The sequence below is a fragment of the Rattus norvegicus genome, chromosome 7, assembly GCF_036323735.1.
Source record: "Rattus norvegicus strain BN/NHsdMcwi chromosome 7, GRCr8, whole genome shotgun sequence".
In the NCBI taxonomy this organism is placed as follows: Eukaryota; Metazoa; Chordata; class Mammalia; order Rodentia; family Muridae; genus Rattus; species Rattus norvegicus.
The window spans coordinates 62962840-62980375 of NC_086025.1; the positions used below are offsets into that span (position 1 = coordinate 62962840).

Here is a 17536-nt window from a genome sequence, read left to right on the forward strand (position 1 = left end):
AGTCCTACTGAGTCCATGTAGTGCTACCAGTATGCCCGTGAGTATAAGGACGCACACTGCATCATGGGAAACCTCTTAGGACCATCTAAAGAAAACTGACAGCAGCTTTCATTCTAATGTTCCTGACACAGGAGCAGGGCTGTCAGACACTTTCCAGCTTCAGTGGGCTACGTTGTTCTCTGACAGGGAGTCATCTTACCCTTTGAAGGTGAACTTGCTGGTTAAATGATAGCACCCTGTGGGTATGCGCCATTACTTTAGGTATAAAAGCCCATTTAATCCTTACAGTCTTCCCAGGCTTTGGAGATTCTACCCAATTTCCATGCTATACAAAAGGAGATTGGAGAGTCAAAGTAATGGCTTTGGAAGATCGCTCTGGCGCTCTGCTGTCCCTCCTGTGAAACGACCCTTTCTGAGAGGGATAGCTGAATTTTACAGGAATGATGCACAGTTCATAAGATATTACACTTGACGTATTTATGTATTAATTTATGATTCATTGGGCTCATTTTTAGACCTATTTATTAAAAATAGGTCTGTGTTGCAGAAAATGCTAGTAGCCAGCCAGAGACACACCCCTTTCTTAACCGATCCCTGATCTTATTTCTTACTCACCATCTGTGGGTGTCTAGGATACATGTGCAGACGAGTCACAAAAGCTCTTTGTTGCCTGGGTAGCTTAATGCCATGATCAGACATTTTCCTAAATGTGAACATTCTGAGGGCAACTCATACAGGGACGAGTTGTCTGGGAAGATTCTCAGAAATTATTTCCAAGTTCAGAATACATGCCTCTGGATGTTTCCACACCTGGGTGATGGCTGTAGATGCCATTGACACCATAGTGTTACATTGTCAAATAGCTTAAAGATGAGGTAGATACTGACAAGGTTGATTGGAGGAAGGTCAACCTAGACAGCAGCTCCTGACATGCACATGCATGTGTGCGCATGTGCGCACACGCGCACATACACACACACACACACACATACATACACACACACTCACACACGATTTTCTTACGTTTTTAATCAATGGACTTTTTTGATTACTTCTTGCTTGCAGACTAAAAGATCCTAAATGATAAAAGAAATCCCATTCCTAACAATCATTACACAAATACTATCCATACCACCTTACAATAAAAGCAATTAATATTTACAAAGCTCCTTTTTCTAAAATTGGAAGTGGTAGTTTAAAAGGATTATATCAGTATGCTCAACAGCTAGATGGCAGTACTTCTGAAGTTCGGCATTATTAGATTGAGTGCTGCAATAATTTGCTCTCTACCAAACTTTGATATGGAACACATATATACATTATCTATCTATCTATCTATCTATCTATCTATCTATCTATCTATCTATATATCTATCTATCTATTCATTCCATTAGCCAATCAAGAAAGTATAATTTGTAGTTCAAACATTCATATATCTAATAAACAGTATGTCTATTTCCAAGGGATGCTGAAATATGTCTACACTTATGGGAGTTTTCCCTCACAGGTATGTTATACATGGGGTACTCCATGACTTTGGATGAAATGTTGTTTTCTTTCCATTTTAAAGCATGATGAGTTCTTCACACCTATGCTTCATATCTAGTTTTAGATGACACCACCATGATGCTTTCTAGGAACTTACCTGTCTAGTCTGATCTCACAACTTCTATCCGTGTAAGCAATGCTAATGTTCTACACAATGGTATGTTTCTTTTCTTGGTCTGTGGGTCTGCTTAGGGAACGTCAAGAGTGCAACATACTGTTACTCACCCTTGTTGGTGATATAGATCTCTCGAACTCACTCATCGCATGTAATGGCCACTTAGGGTGCTCTGAGCTTCATCCTCAATTTACCTCACTGACCTACATACCATTAGAAACCATTCTTCTTATGACCTAGTACTATTAATTTGAATTATTAAAATTATGTATATGTGCATGTGATATTTAATAAATATAATAAATATTTTTTCTGTTTGTGTCTTATTACACTTGGTCTAGCATCCACAGGGTTTAAAATTTAAGAAAAAGTAATATTCTTAATGTTATATCTTAAGAGTACACACCTTTATCTTTCATTAAATTTGAAGATAATAATAATAAATCTATTAAAATATGCCTGTTTAAACTATCCTCACCTACTTAATAGTATTGCTTACTTCATGTCATGATTTGCTAAGTTATAATTACCTACCATTAGTTCAAAAAAGTATTAAACAGTATATGGGTCCATGCTTTAATCTTTTTTACAAATGTATATACATTGAATCAATATTTTAATGAGTCAGCTTTTGTGAGATAGTTACATGGTTTTTTTTTCAGTTTCTCCTCTACAAATAATTCTTAGTTGATTTTAAAATATTGATTTGAATTTAATTCAGCTCGGATATTATCTAACTGAAATAAAGCTGATTTTAGCTGAAGAGGTTGCTAGTGGCTTCCCATTTTTGACAACTGAGTTGGGAGAGGCCGTTTTCAAGCATGTTGAAAAACTGTGTTTGCATATATAAGTCAAGAAACAGAGAGCTCACTGGTGTCTGATAAAAAATACTCATTCATTAGAACTCCAAATGCACAGACTCTTCTAGCCCTGATTGCTTCCTTAGAAACCTTATTCCAAATACAGCCATGTAGGCTGAGGTTATCAAAAGAAATTTTGTAGGAAAAATATTCCTACAAATATTAAAATATTTCTATTTTAATAATACAAGTATATGCATACTTGTATTACTAAATACAAAAATAATAGAAGTGTGCATGCTAGTTACTCTATTATTAAAACTATGATTTTTATTTCGTGTAAAAGGATGCTTCCCTGCATATACACACATACACCATGTGCGTGCATACCTGGTACCTGCAGACACCAGAAAAGGGAATCAAATAACCATGGGTGTCAGGTACTTGTGAACAACATGAGTGTTGGAAACTGAACCCAGGTCCTCTGCTCGAGCAGTAGAACCCCTAACTGTAGAACCATCTCTCCGGCTCCACCTCCCCTCTCCTATGGGTAACACCAATTTAAATCTGATCGCATCTAAACGAACATCTGAAAGTTGTAGTAAATGCCTTTGGCAGGCTCAGAGATGAAAACCTTTAGTGACTGGAAATAGTGCTTTCATGAAATGGACAGGTTACAATTCTGTATCTTCACAAACAGAAAGAATATGGATGGAAAGAGTTGGCAGAACATTACAAGTAATTTTTGTACTCTACCGTAATTTAACTGTTGGTAAGTAAAGATTTGACTGATTCTACAGTTAAAGTGCAATATCTTCTATCTCCTTCAAAATGTCAATTAAATAATTATTTAGCAACTATATGAGAATAATACAAAAGGAAAGCTTCTATCTGCCTGCCTACTGATAATCAATACTAGCCTAGAGCTACAGAAAAACAAAAAAGACCTACTCACCTTAGTGGTCAATGTCTATAATTCTATGCTACCTTCATTTGTTCAAATCCCCTGTAATATCTTTATAGAACTCTACTTGGGAGACAGGATGTGGGGCTTAGTAGCCTACACTATTTTCAATAGTAAGCTATAGATGAAATGTTTCTGAAGAGAAATGAACTAAAAACAAAAAACAAAAAAAAAAAAACAAAAACAAAAAAAAAACCAAAGGTGGAAAAAAAAACAAACACAGAGAAGGATAAATGAAAATTTATTACTCATTTTCCATGACTATTCATTATTTTTAAATCAATGTGCACCCAATAATTTTGAAATTAAACTCTATTTTAGAAAAAAAGTTGCTAGTCCTATTTTTGTGTGAAAATATGTAATGAGAAAAGGGGTTTTATGTAGAATTGTTCATCAAGTTTTAGTGCTTGGAAACTTGGTTGTAAAGGTACCTGTAGTTTTGCAGTTATCAGTGGCTAATTCTATCTGTGTGGTTAAAATGACACATAAGTTGGGACATAGCTTTACAAACATGAGGGACTTCAAAATAATCTGTAATAAATTTCATTCAGTTCACAATGGGTGATAACAATGCAGTACGGTAAAAGGATTACGCGTTAGAATTATCTTAAGGCATTCTGTTCACATGATCAAGCCAGACCAAAGCAATTAGATGAGAATGCTCCTCCTGAAGGTTCCCCACCCATTGCCCACCTATGAAGAAGGGCTCCATCCACACCAATAGCCTCCTGGGTGTAATATGACCGAGAGACTTGTGAACTACATCAGAGGCTGGGGACACAGGGCATCGAACACTGGTACAGAAGGTAAGAGTGCCGGTGTTGATTCTCACCCCTGACTCTGAAGAAAATGTAGAGAAGTAGAAGTATGTATGAAGTATCAGGTTAAGGTCAGCAAAACTTCAGCTCAGGATACAAAGACAGTCACAGAAAAAAAAAAAAGATCCTGTTTGTTTACCCTGAATTACACTACAGGGTAACCAAATTTAACCAAATTACACTACAGGACACCTCACTGGGGTTTAAGTGTACTGTGTACCCTACCTACATGTTTGTATCGTGGTGCCAGTCCGAGAAGGGCAGATGTCTCTTCACGTAAGAAACATAATCAGCTAGACTACATCCCACGTGCGAATGTTACTTTGTCCTCCTACAAAATGAAAATGTTTTGTTTTCATTAAATAAATAGGAAGGCTAACCCCGGTCACCTGTGAATTTATTTTCAGAGTCTTGATGCCAAGAAAATGTCACAGGCAAACATTTGGCAAAATTGTGAAGCCCTTCATGGGTCTCTTTGGCAATCTTGGTGTTGTGATTCCCACAGAACTCTGCCAGGGTGCAGGCATTTGCTTCCGTTTCTTATGTTTTCACAGAAATAGTTACTAGTCAATGTTGCATGATGGATGACAGAAATTCGTGGTTACACACACTGGCTCTACATTTGCTTTTTAAAATCGCTTTTTTATTTTTATTATTTTTAAATATAATTACAGTCTATCAGCCTGTCTTTGCCTCAGTCCAAGCCTTCCAGTGTTATACTGCCTTGCTTTTTAAAATTCATGGTCTCTTTTTAAATGCTGGACATATATCTGTATATACATACAGATACATATACATACAGATATATGTATATGCTGATATATATATATGTATGTATATGTTATGTACATGTCTGTATGTATTCCTGTACCCTGTATAATATTAATTTCATAGACTTGGGTGTAGTTCAACCCCAGCAGCTATGGCTCAGGGACCATTGGGGGAAGAGAGGATGGAGAGAGATGCTTTTAAGAAAGCAAGGAACAGTGTGAAGTCAACTGTACTAAGGTTTGTTGTTATGATAACTGAAGACAAAGATCAAATAAAATGCTTATTTTTATTAGCCCAAAGGTAAAAGTAACGAAAGAATTCATTCAGCAAATGCTTCAAACGCTACCAAGAGGTGACAGTGAAGTACTTTTTTTGTGGTTGGTATAAGTCAGGCTCTAGAAGGAACAACACTGTAAGTCAGATTTCACAACATACAAACACAATAATGATGCACATACATGGCCCAGGCATAATATTCCAAAACTCCTAAACATCACAAGGGTCACGAATTCATGCTGGACCCTGAAAGGACACAGGTTTGTAATTCTCAAAAATCCAAACTAAACTCCCCGAATATTATAACCACATATTTAGCAATTCAACAAAATGCACCATTCCATTTTGCTGCATTATCCTGAAGGCTTTCCCAGTGAAAAACATTCCAAATGTCCAGTCAGCAAGCACCATTTGCAGAAAACCTTTCAGTTCCATGTCATATTTTCAAGATACATGAATGGTTCAACATGGATGAAATATCTAAAGTATTAGACTAGTTCTTCAAAGCCTCCTCAGCTTAATATTTAATGAAATAATCCTCTTGCATTGTTGTTTGATATTTAATTATGACAATGAAGGTACTATAGTCAATCTAATATGTGTGTGTTTGTGTGTGTTTGTGTGTGTGAGTGTGTGTGTGTGTGCGCGCGCGTGTGTGTGCACGCACATTTCTGTACATGTCTGGTGAAGGTGATGCAAATTTCATCTTGTGAACAGTGAAATAAAAATACTGAATTGATGACTTGCTCTGATAATCTAGTGTGATTATCTGGACAGGCAGGTAGATACAGAAGTAGATATGTAGATGACTTATTAATAATTCCCAAGATATTTCTCCACAGTTCATAATAATATACTGTCGGATGCTTGCTTACTTCTATGATTCTGGGAAAGGATAAGTTTCACTCTACTTAGTGTTACAGTCACATTAAAATATCCTCAGTTAACAATTTACAGACAGTACATTATCTGGTTTCAGAGTGTGCAAACATCACTGTTTAAATACACAAAATGAAACTGTCTAGAAGTGCAATGGTGAAGTCGGAGGGACCCTCAAATAACTCCCTGTCATATAATATATAGGCTGACAGTTTTGTGGTTATAAATGGCAGCAAGGCTAGAAAATGACAAGGAAGACTAAATACTATCTTACAGCAATCTGATAAATGAAGAGGTTTCTATTTTCTTTTTCAGAAAAGATGTCAAACAATCAGCTAAGTGTGAATTACAGACATATCTTAAAATAGAGAGGCACAGAGACATGGGTATGCCCAGCAAAGAGGCTGGATACTTATCACAGTTAGGCTAAGTGTTACATTCTGTGATATCTAGAGATGGTACTCAGGAATAGACAGTGGCTGCTGGTTTTAAGATCTACATCACAGACTGTAAGCAGAGTCATTAGTCATTAATCTCATTGTCAGTGAAATGTCCCTATTCCTCCCCTCTCCTAGCTTTATTCCCCTAATAGATATTATTATATGCCATTAGCTATAGATTGCGGTGAATGAACTGATACTCTGTAACCACTATTTGCAGTGAAGATTTTGTTCTTGCAGAGTATTGCCTGGTGTTGGCTTTATTGAAACAGTCATAAAACTGAAGCAGACAGTTCCAATCTTCTTTGTAAAGTAGGCACTACATGAGAATACCAACCACAAGAAATGTTACTCTTCAGAAAAATGCAACTCTTAACTACAAATTTTCCTCCCTCCTGTTTTCCGAGGCCCTTATTGAAAACTTCCTTTTACTGTGTAGTAAGGGTGTCCTACGTGAGATTGGCTCTTTCAATCTTACTAAGGGTTTAAGGTGAGTTATTCTTTTCTGTAGCTGTTATAACGTAGATTACTAACAGTAGCACCAAAGTCAATTAGATTTTATATGACCTGCTATGAATAGTGAGGTGCATGTGTAAACTAAGCAGTAAGTTTATTAATTCAGATATTTCAAGACTGTCATACTGTGACTTAGATAAGCCAAGCACTGTGTCCCCCTCCTTTCAGAGGCCTAAGCTCTGCTCCCTTCTTATTTTGGATTTTTCTCCTCCGTGTAGCCAACAAGAATGGGGTTAGATCACAGATTTGAAACCTGTTCCAGTATTATTGCATTAAATGATAATTTAAAAGAAATTATATTTCTATAGGTTTTAAATTACTGATTTGTTCAAATGTAGAGTTTGTTCACTTTATTACAGTTCAGTGGAGCATTGGTGTGTTTTCTGTTTAAACAGAGAGCATTTTAGAGCCCTTCTTTTATACTGTTACAACATCATATGTACACATTCATATATTCATCTGTGAACTTCCTGGCAGAAAACTATACTTATTTTAAAGAGGAATTATACTCAGTAGTGTTTTCCTGCCTTGGGGGGAAAATGAGACTGCGAGGACCTAGTCTTTCATAAGAAATCTAATTATTTGCTATGTGTATACATTGTCAATATTCTTTGAAGGAAAAATGCAACAATTTTCTGATAAGTTTAGTTCAGACAGAGCTGGTGTGGAATGCTAACACAGATTGAACTAGGATGCCTACTTTTGATTGCTGTCTATTTTTTTCAGGCTCGCCTTAAACTCAAGGCAATCTTCATTTCTCAGCCTCTGGAATGTTGGAGTTACAGACAAGAGCCACCACACCCAGCTAACCGGGGCACCGCTACAGATGCTGTTAGAGGTGAAGCATCTTTATCTCTCCCTCTGAGCTTTCTTTAGACATCACCATGTTAGAGCATCTATGCAGTACAGAACCACCCCTCTTCACATCCTCAGCTTTGAACATCATGGAGGCCACCGGAGTAATTGGAGATTCAAATTCAGTTTCATTCTAGCTCCTACCCCTACACACCTACCTTCACTGGGTGACATTACTGTTCTTTCAACCAAGCCCCAAACTAGGCATCATCCTTGGTCAGTTCTCATGTTCTATATTTTGTGCCAGGTGAATCAGCGGATATGTCAACTCTGGGTCCTAAACATTTCTCAGACAAGTGGCACTTTTCACCGTGGTTGGCCTTTCCTTACTTGCTCTATATCCCATCTTTTATTGGACATAAATTGATCACAAGGTGATCTCTAGAAAATGATGACCCTGCTTTTCTTTGGTAAAGGACCTAATCAAAGAACAGCTTTGGAATAAAGATAAAATATGCTAAAATGAGACATGGGCCATTTTATCACAGGCCTCTGATCTCCATGCATGTTCATAGCTACGATCCTAGTGAGCACTGTTTATTAACACATCTTGGAAATACTTACGCCCTCCTGAGTTTTATCCATACACTTAGGTGTTAAAGATACAGGATGGACGAAACTTCCTAGTCCCTTCTTACTCTTTCTTTCGTATACCCATTTACTCAGTTGCAGTTTTTTGGGGGGTGGGTGACTTTTGCTTTCTTGTTTTTTGGGGTGCTGTTATTGTATTCTTATTCTCTGATAAAGAACTTAAAGTATGGTGAGTAGGACGAGGGACAAGGTGTGGGATGACTTGGGGAAGGAAATAGGATGATCAAACCATTTAAATTTTAAGAGTTGTTTTAAATAATAAGCACACATAATAAAAAGCAAGGTATAAAGCAGCATAAAGAAACATGGGTGGCAAATGGCATGGTATACTAATATAACATTTTCTGAAGTGTCCGGAGCACACTACTTCACATCATAGGTAAATAATACATAATTATGCTTTTGCTCTGATTCTTCAGTAATTTAAAAATGTCGTTGTTTTAGCTTGAACACCCCAATTTCCTCTTACTATTTCAATGTTGCTAGTTACTAGTAAATAGACATCGTGAGACCCTTTAATAACTAGTTACCACAGGGATTATTCCTCTGAAATCTTAGGTATCCCTCCTACTGCACACAGATATGACAATTTCTGTGCACCAAGTCACCCACCTATTTACACAATATATAAATACCCACGACTTCTCTTATGGGAAGGCATCTTATGGGAACATCCACATCCTCTTACTCTACTCACCAAATAAACCTTAACCTGGGAAATTAAGAAGGTAATTCATGTCGTACGGTTATGCAGATATGCAAGGCACGCTGGGAGAAAGGGAGAAGGACATTGCTGAAGACACAGCATGAGGACTATTCATTCTCATATTTAGTGCGGCCTAAATGATCTCAAGAGACTCTCATACTGAGAAACAATACTCGTGGCTTCCTATGGCAATATTTGCTCCTTCTTTCTTTTCCCCCTCCTCTTCTCTTTTTCATTTTCTAAGATCATGATAAATTCTGTAACTGCTTGATTGTTTTAAGTATCTCCCTAGCGTCTCATCGAATATCTTTAGCATATTTTCCGTGACTTAATTCCGATTTCTTTATGATAAATCTCTGTTGAGTCCTTCATTTCCACAGCGGTTTCTTGCTCCCTCTCTCTATGTGGGCATTTGGCTTGTGAAGCAGCAATTTGGCCGGCAGCAATCTGAACACTGCGGCTCTTCTTCCCTCCGCATCCCAAACTTAACTGTAAACCAACAAATCAATAGTGTGGAGTTATCACTCGCGGCTCCTGGCTGGCCTCAGGAGCCCCTGAGGGTTCAAGTCAATGCCTTTTTGCTTCTTGAGTGTGGCTGCAAGAGCATATGGCCCTGTAGCAAGCATACCCTACTCTTTCTTCTGTAGGAATGGAGTGTTTCACCCTATCACCAGACTTGCTTCTGCCAGATTAAAATATAAATTTAGTTCATTACTTTCTGTGTAAGATTGTTTTACCTGTATGTATACGTCTATGCATTAACGTGCATGCATGTCTGTTGCCAGGAGAAGCCAGAAGAGGGCACTGGATCCCTGTAACTGAGCATCTGTGAGCCGGCCTGTGGGAACCATGCCAGAAGAGCATCCTTTGCTCTTAACCACTGAGTTCTCCATTCCGTCCCCTTTGGCCCGATTTTTAATAAGTATTTATAAGAAATCATGGGAAGGCTATTATCCCTAAGACTCACCTAGAGTAGAGTGCTAAGAAGGAGAAGGTCCAGCCTCGCTCTGACAAGTGTTTGCTTCCTCACAACACTCTTGCAAACACAAGAGATTTTCAAGGTGTTCCAATGCCTTCCACCCTGTGTGGGAGAATCTTGGCAGCTGCCCTAGATACAGATGTCGCTAAACAGCTTTTGAAGTTTTCAACTGATTCTTTTGCACTTACGGGTCACAGCTCTTAGAGCTGAAGCTCTGTGTGCAATGGCCTTTTGCCCATGGCCAGTCATCAGTAACTTCCTTCCTCTAAGGCTACAGGGTGTGGTGCTAAGACTACCAGCTGTCCTCAATAAGATAAAAGTCCAGAACGAGTGCCAAGGAAAAAGCTGGAATCCCGGCAAAGAGAGGGCTGATTGCCAGAACTATCTACAGTTTAAGACCAAGAGGCCTGGCCTATGCCAGAGTTTGGAGTTGGTAAATGGATTTTAAATACCTCCAATAAGAACTGTGTAGGAAATGAGCATGTCATCTACCTTTAAAGTACTGCAAGGGCACGTGAAGGTATGAGGAAGGAAGCTGTTAATGAGGAAATGAATGGAAGGATTTCTTTCTTTAAGATCCACACGATCCATGCCATGTTAATTAGAAGGAAGATGGGCATTTTGACTGGTACCATCTTCGTCTGCCTTTGAGAAATAGAGGTAGATGAATCAGCTGTCTTTGCCTAGATGTATTACAGCAGCCAAGAGGGTGACAATGCCTGAATGATAATTTAGTTCCACGTTTGCTTTCAAAGGGCAGGGCTTCCTCCTGTTGGCTCACCTCCCTTTACAACTGTGATAACAGTCCAGTTTGAATGCACTCTTTGTTCTACTGGCAGTTCCACAAGGCTCCATCCACTATCAGAACCAGTTTCGCCCTCTGATGTTGATACCTAATCTCTTAAAGTCTTGGCTAGAATAAAAGTCAGTAATCAAATTTTATGATCTACTGTCTCCATGAGCGCCCTTGTCTCCTAGCTGCTCTGGTACCCTGTGTGGTTCGCAAACAAAAATACCCTCTCTCCCCTTAAAAACAAAACAAAACTTCAAATTTCCATGATCCTTTCTTTCTGTGTCATTGCAGTAATTGACTTTCCCCAGACTGTTTATTTGACGAGGACACTACACACAGTCAAGAACTGTTTCGACCTGCATGAGCAATCCTTCAAGATTTGCCTACGAAGCCAAGACAAAGACTGAAGAAGGCCTGTGTGGGACTTCACACCCTAGTGACACGTTCCTGGTCAACTGAAGTCCTCGAACAGCTGATAGTTATAATATGTAGTCTTCCGTGTGTGGCCTTTCGGGAGCTGGTCTTTTCTTAGTGTGGTGTTCAAAATTAGGCCAGATAGCTGCTCTTGTGTTGCTGTGGGTACATTAATCCAGTGTCTCTGGGATAAGAAAAACAGCATGGGGAGAGCTACAAGGACTTGAAGCAGGGCCAGGGCCGAGATTTTGTTCTCTATCGCCATTGCAGGAGCCTCGAGGGAGCGCGGATCCGAATGGTGGCCGGTTGGTGGACCGAAGTTCTCAGAGCAGTTTTGACCCCCAGGTTCTAGCTCTGGTCCGGTTTTGTCTCTTTACATTTAGGCTGTAGGCAGAGGAAATCCTCGCCAGCGGGCCAGAATTCCAGCCCACTTAATAGTTGTTTAAGGCCATAAACTATTGTTTCTTTAGGAATCTCACCAGAAACCCAGTTTACAGGTAAAGGACATGTACTAAACCCTTTGTGCAACCTTTGTGGCGCCTGGTTTTACTTTATCTCATTGTAATTCCAACCTACAAACCACCTTATACATTCACTTAACAATGAGAGGAGTGGAGTGGTTCTTAGCAACCTTTTGCGATGTAACTTAACCACTAAAGAGGTATCTAGCTAACATGGCAGCTCTCGAGGAGTCCGTATTGACACGCTGGTATGTATTGTTTTTGTTTTCCTAAGCGTCTTCTATGCCTAGAGTTACCTATGTTAAAGATATCTTTAGTAAAATCTCCAGCTCTTCAGTGTGGTTAGTCCTGAGATTCTTTTTAATCCTTTAAGCCAGGAATTCTGGTTTGGCCTGAGTCAAAGCCCCTAAAAAATTAGGAGAACTCAGCCTGCTGAAGCTAACAGTGTAGGGCTATTTCCTTCCCTTACTGCTCATGCTCTGTTGCCTGGGCCTCTGTGAAAGGATAGGGTCTGGAGTAATCTTGACTCCTTGTTCCTGAGGATTTTTTGAGTGGCTGCTCTTTTCAAACCACCTAAGGATTCACAGGCCCTCGTCAGTCTGAGCTGCCAGTTCAGTTTCAGTCAAAGTTAAGTTTTTGTAAACTGGTCCCACTTTCGGCACTCTGGAGTCCCGTGAAAAAAATGAAAGGTGTTCAGAGTTCCTCTCTCCTTCCCCCAGAGTGTGTGACTTTTAGGTGGGAGGGAGTGTCTGGGATAAAGGAGTACTGGCTGTACCTAGTCTTAGACCCAGGCATGTGGTGTGAAAGTTGTGTTTATCTTTAAAACACTCTCAAGCCATATGTCAGCCACCGTTCCAGGCTAGGAGAGGACAGATTGATAAACAGCATTTGTGGTCTCCAAAAATATATGGCTCCAGTACATTAAGAGTAGACTGAAGTAGGATGAGGTGACATAAGGCTTTGGAAGTGGAGGTAGGAGGATTATTAGTTCAAGGCTGTCCTCAGCTATATAGTTCCTGGCCAGCCTGGGCTACATGAGATCTCAAGGGGGAAAAAAAAGAATGGAGTCGGGTATAGGCTTATAGTTCTAGTTGTAGGGAGGCTGAGGTAGGAGGATCTCAGTTTCAAGGCATAATGAGTCCAGGCAATTCTGAGGTTTATAGTGAGATCCTGTCTCAAAAAGAGAGAACAGAGTTGTAGGAATGAAGTCAGAGCTCATTGTCAGAGGCCAGGCCAATCCTTCAGAAGACCAAGTTCAATCTCCAGCACTGACAAAAAGCAAATGGGCACTAGTCCCGCAATTACCCGATTTCTGATGTCCTAGCTCTGTTAGCATTGCCGGGTTCTTTTTTTTTTTTTCTTTTTTCTTTTTTTTTTTTCCGGAGCTGGGGACTGAACCCAGGGCCTTGCGCTTGCTAGGCAAGCGCTCTACCACTGAGCTAAATCCCAAACCCCACATTGCCGGGTTCTTAAAGCACACTCAGTCTGTTATCTGAAAAGTAGGGAAAACAATACCTTATGCAGCTGAGAGTCAAAACAACATAAATGTCTACAGAGGTCCTGAAGCATAGAAAGTGCTCAAGAAATATAAATTAGTATTAATTATAGTCGTGGAGGGGATGAGCAGGGAACTGTAAATAGCGTCTTAATAGAAGCATGAGCAGTGGGGGTGGGGAGAAATGTATGGTGGAAGGATTCAGACGTGTGGTTTGATTTGAGTTGGGTCTTTAAACACAAGTTTATCAGGAGAAGGGGAGAGGCATTACAAGCACAGAAAGCCTAATGAGTGTCCAGGAACCTGAATGTGGGGAACTATTCGGAAACATTCTTGCTTGGGGAATTGGGACACCTTTCGTAGTTCATGTGCTGCCTGAAATAAACCCACAAATGTGCTTGGCTCTGTAAAAAAAAAAAAAAAGAAAGAAAAACAGCATGGGGGCCCTGCGAGAATGTAACATGATATTCTGTTTTAAGAAACACTTAGTCTGTTTTATTGTTTTGAAGTTATATACAATTATATTTCCCCACTCTCTTTTCTCTCTCCCAACCCTCCTTCCAGATGCATGGTCTCTTTTTTTTCTTCACTGTTACTGCATAAATATATATATATATATATATATATATATATATATATATATCACACACACACACACACACGTCTTCAGGGCTGACCTTTGTTGGCACTGAACACACAATCAGTGTGCCACTTCTCCCCTTTCCAGTTTTCCTTAGCTGCCTATAGCTCTTGGAATATGGTTGCAGCCTCTGAAACTTTCTCCATACAATTCTTATATAAATGCACAAATAATAAGATGAATTTTGAGGATGGTGGCCACTCTCACATGGGTCAGTGGCAAAGCATCATCAGTCTCTGCAAGCCAGTAGCTCTTTTTGCTGTGCACGCTGATAGAGAACACTGGCCTACAGAAGACAAGGCATATTATGGAAACACTGGGGGGAAAGCGACATAAGTATGTGGTCCTCAAACAATCCTAGGAAGCATGCACTAACCCTGCTGGGCCTTCAGGGTGGGAACTCAGCTTCAAGGATAATGAAGAGTGCCAGGAGCCAGCTCAGGGTATGGCTATCTCAAGATCTCAAGTCATCTTGGAAACAAAACCGGGAAAGTCTGTTCCACACACACATTGACTTGGATCCCAGGCCCTTCTTATATCTCAGCCATAGCAACAGACGTCAACACGGTCCATAGCAATGGAGGGACACCACATCGACATTGTTAATAATCATATGCCAAAGAGGCTGGTTCCAATTGAAATTATTTAAGGACGTTACCAGAGGAAGGAGGTTTTTTAGATTGCATTACTGGATCACTGAGCAAAGATAACTTCTGGGAACTCCAATAACCTTCCTCAAATTTGCCTTCCTCGACAATGCAATTAAGCAATGGGCAAAGTACTGTCAATTTATATAGTATTGTTATGTACTGAGACAGACATATAGTGATATCTAATGTATAAAATGCAACATGCATCCTTTCTGGAGAGAAATATGATAGGTATCGATTATGAAACTCTTCTCGAAATAAGGTGGTGGCACATGCCTTTAATCCAAGCACCTAGGAGGCAGAGGCAGGAGGATCTTAAAGTTTGAGAATAGCCAGGGGGCTACACAGAGAAATCCTATCTCAAAAAGGCAAAACCAAACAAACAACCTGAAAACCTAAGCCTCAAACAAACAAACAAAAAACAAAACAAACAAACAACAACAACAACAACAACTGTTCCAAAAGCGGTGGGAACTTCATGCTTAATATAAAGGCAAAATCAGTGAAGGTTGTTTGTTTTTAGGAACACTGCCGTAGTTACCCATGATAAGGCAAGCATGAGAACTGGTGCAGAGAACTGGTAAATGTATAAAATGTATAAGCTACTCCCACATGAGTACAGGATTGCAGGTTTCTTCCCAGTTTTGATTTGTTTTTTATTTCCTCTTGAAATGGGTATATTTTTCCATCAGATGTTAAAGAACAAGACTCTCCACAAAAAGAATTCTGACTCCTCGCAAGCCCAAGTAAACCAGCTCACCACTGATGGAGAGGATGCATCACGCATTCAAAATAAATTAGTGGCCATTAAGCCGCAGGCTCCCCGTCATTTGTGCTGCAAACGATGCTGAGGCGTCAGGCATTACCAGAACCACCTTCCATCTCCAGAGCGATATTGATATTCTGCAGCCAGAGACCATTAAAATGATTCAATGAAATACACCGACTTCAGAAGAGATACAGCATCTCAGACTTGCGATAAGAATAGGGTTGAGGTTTCCTAGTAGCAAAAACATTATCTCCTGACATAAAAACTATGCTCTGAGGTATAAGTTAAATATGCCTCAAATCAAACTGACTCCTTAGGAGACCAGTAGTGTGTGCTATTTATACCATCCGTTGTTTCCATACTGAATCACAAAGCACAAGGGGGGTGTTCAGATTATATTCATGAGCCGTGAAAAACAATTTTGCCTTCATTTTCTGTACCATGCTTTAAATTCTTTTGAAGATGATTTAGTTACACGGGAAATGTATTGTCCTTTATAGCTCTTGTCACCGAAATGGAAGCTTCAAGCTGCATTTTAAAAAAAACTAGAGGCTGATTCAGGATTGTATACAATTAGGGCAGTATTTGAAGATTTGAAAAATGTTTTAAGATTATGAACATGAAACATGAACTATTCTGTTTTCATTATTGAAATTGTATTTTTTTTTAGTTTTTTTGTCTTATTGGATATTTTCCTTATTTACATTTCAGATGTTATTCCCTTTCCTGTTTTCCCCTCTGCAAACCCCCTATGCCATTCCCCCTCTCTGTGCTTCTATGAGGGTGTTCTCCCACCCACCTACCCACTCCCTCCCTTCTTCCCGTCCTGGCATTCCCCTACACTGGGGCTTCAAGCCTTCTCAGGACCAAGAGCCTCTCCTCCCATTGATGTCTGACAAGGCCATCCTCTGCTACATATGCTGCTGGAGCCATGTGTACTCTTTGATTGGTGGTTTAGTCCCTGGGAGCTCTGGGGGATCTGCTTGGTTGATATTGTTATTGTTCTTCCTATGGGATTGCAAACTCCTTCAGCTCCTTCAATCCTTCCTCTTAACATATGTGAATCAGGTCTAGCTACCCAAAGAGAGGACTTGTGAATGATATAAATTAGCAAATCTACAGTGTCAGTTATCTTTAAGAAAGTTTAGGTGTATTTCTGGCTCTAACTGAGCCTTTGATATTCTGTTTATTATCTCTACACTCAGAAAGTCAGGCTTGAACTCAGATAAAGAAAAAGCAGTTATACACCGAGGGAGCATGGTTACCATTGAAGTACGGTTGAATCTGTCAGAACCCTTCTTGAGCCTTCCTAGTGTTGGCAACTATAGGATATTTGTTCATATTGATAATAACAAATTAATTACCTTTTCATTTTGTGATATTGTGAATGTCGTCTCTCATGTTCACTCTTAAACAATAATACACTGCCATTTGTAAAATTGGTATTGGCCGGGGTTAGGGTACAGAGCCTAGAGTGGGGAAGTCTAAAGGCTCTAAAGGCTAAGTGTCTCTGGCTCAGGCACAGAATTGATTTAATGGAGTGAGTGGGGTGATCAGTTGTCCATAAAAGTCAATGTGAAATGTTGCTTCAACTCTTATGAAGGCCCTGATAAGAGTAGTAGAAAAGCAAACATCCCAAAGGGTTGAGAAAACTAAGAAATGTATGAAGAAAGAAATGAAAGTCTTGGGGAGAGTTCGATATGTGAGAAAGGATACCCCAGTCCAGAGTGAGAAGTAAGGCTTTGGTCATGCAGGGCCTTCCGCTGTGCTGAGCCCTCTTGTGATTGTTTTGGTTCATTATTTTCAGAACTCATAGATATTCAGGAACAATGACATTTTACAACACAGACATAAAAATGTTACATACATTACAGGCTAAAGAGAACTCTCTACTTTCTTCTTCTTCCTCTTCTTCCTCCTTCCTTCTTTCTTTTCTTATCCTTTTCCCTTCCTCCTCCTTCATCTCCTTCTTCTCTTCTTTTCTCTTTCCTCCTCCTTTTCCTCTGTCCTCTCTTCTCTCTCTCTCAATCTCTCTCTCTCTCTCTCTCTCTCTCT

At 39.6% G+C, this 17536-nt stretch overlaps 1 protein-coding gene and 1 long non-coding RNA gene across 18 annotated transcripts in view; one reads left to right on the forward strand and one right to left on the reverse strand.

The window, feature by feature from the left end:
• The window catches only part of LOC102552186 (uncharacterized), a 116651-nt gene extending 101508 nt beyond the window's left edge, over nucleotides 1–15143 (forward strand). The window contains exons 5-6 of the long non-coding RNA XR_005487016.2: nucleotides 7855–7966; nucleotides 11344–15143. This is a non-coding gene — a long non-coding RNA (uncharacterized LOC102552186). The remainder of the gene's footprint in view (nucleotides 1–7854; nucleotides 7967–11343) is intronic.
• Nucleotides 1–17536, reverse strand: part of Slc16a7 (solute carrier family 16 member 7) — a 167929-nt gene that overhangs the window by 33773 nt on the left and 116620 nt on the right. The gene's annotated exons all lie outside the window — the stretch shown is intronic.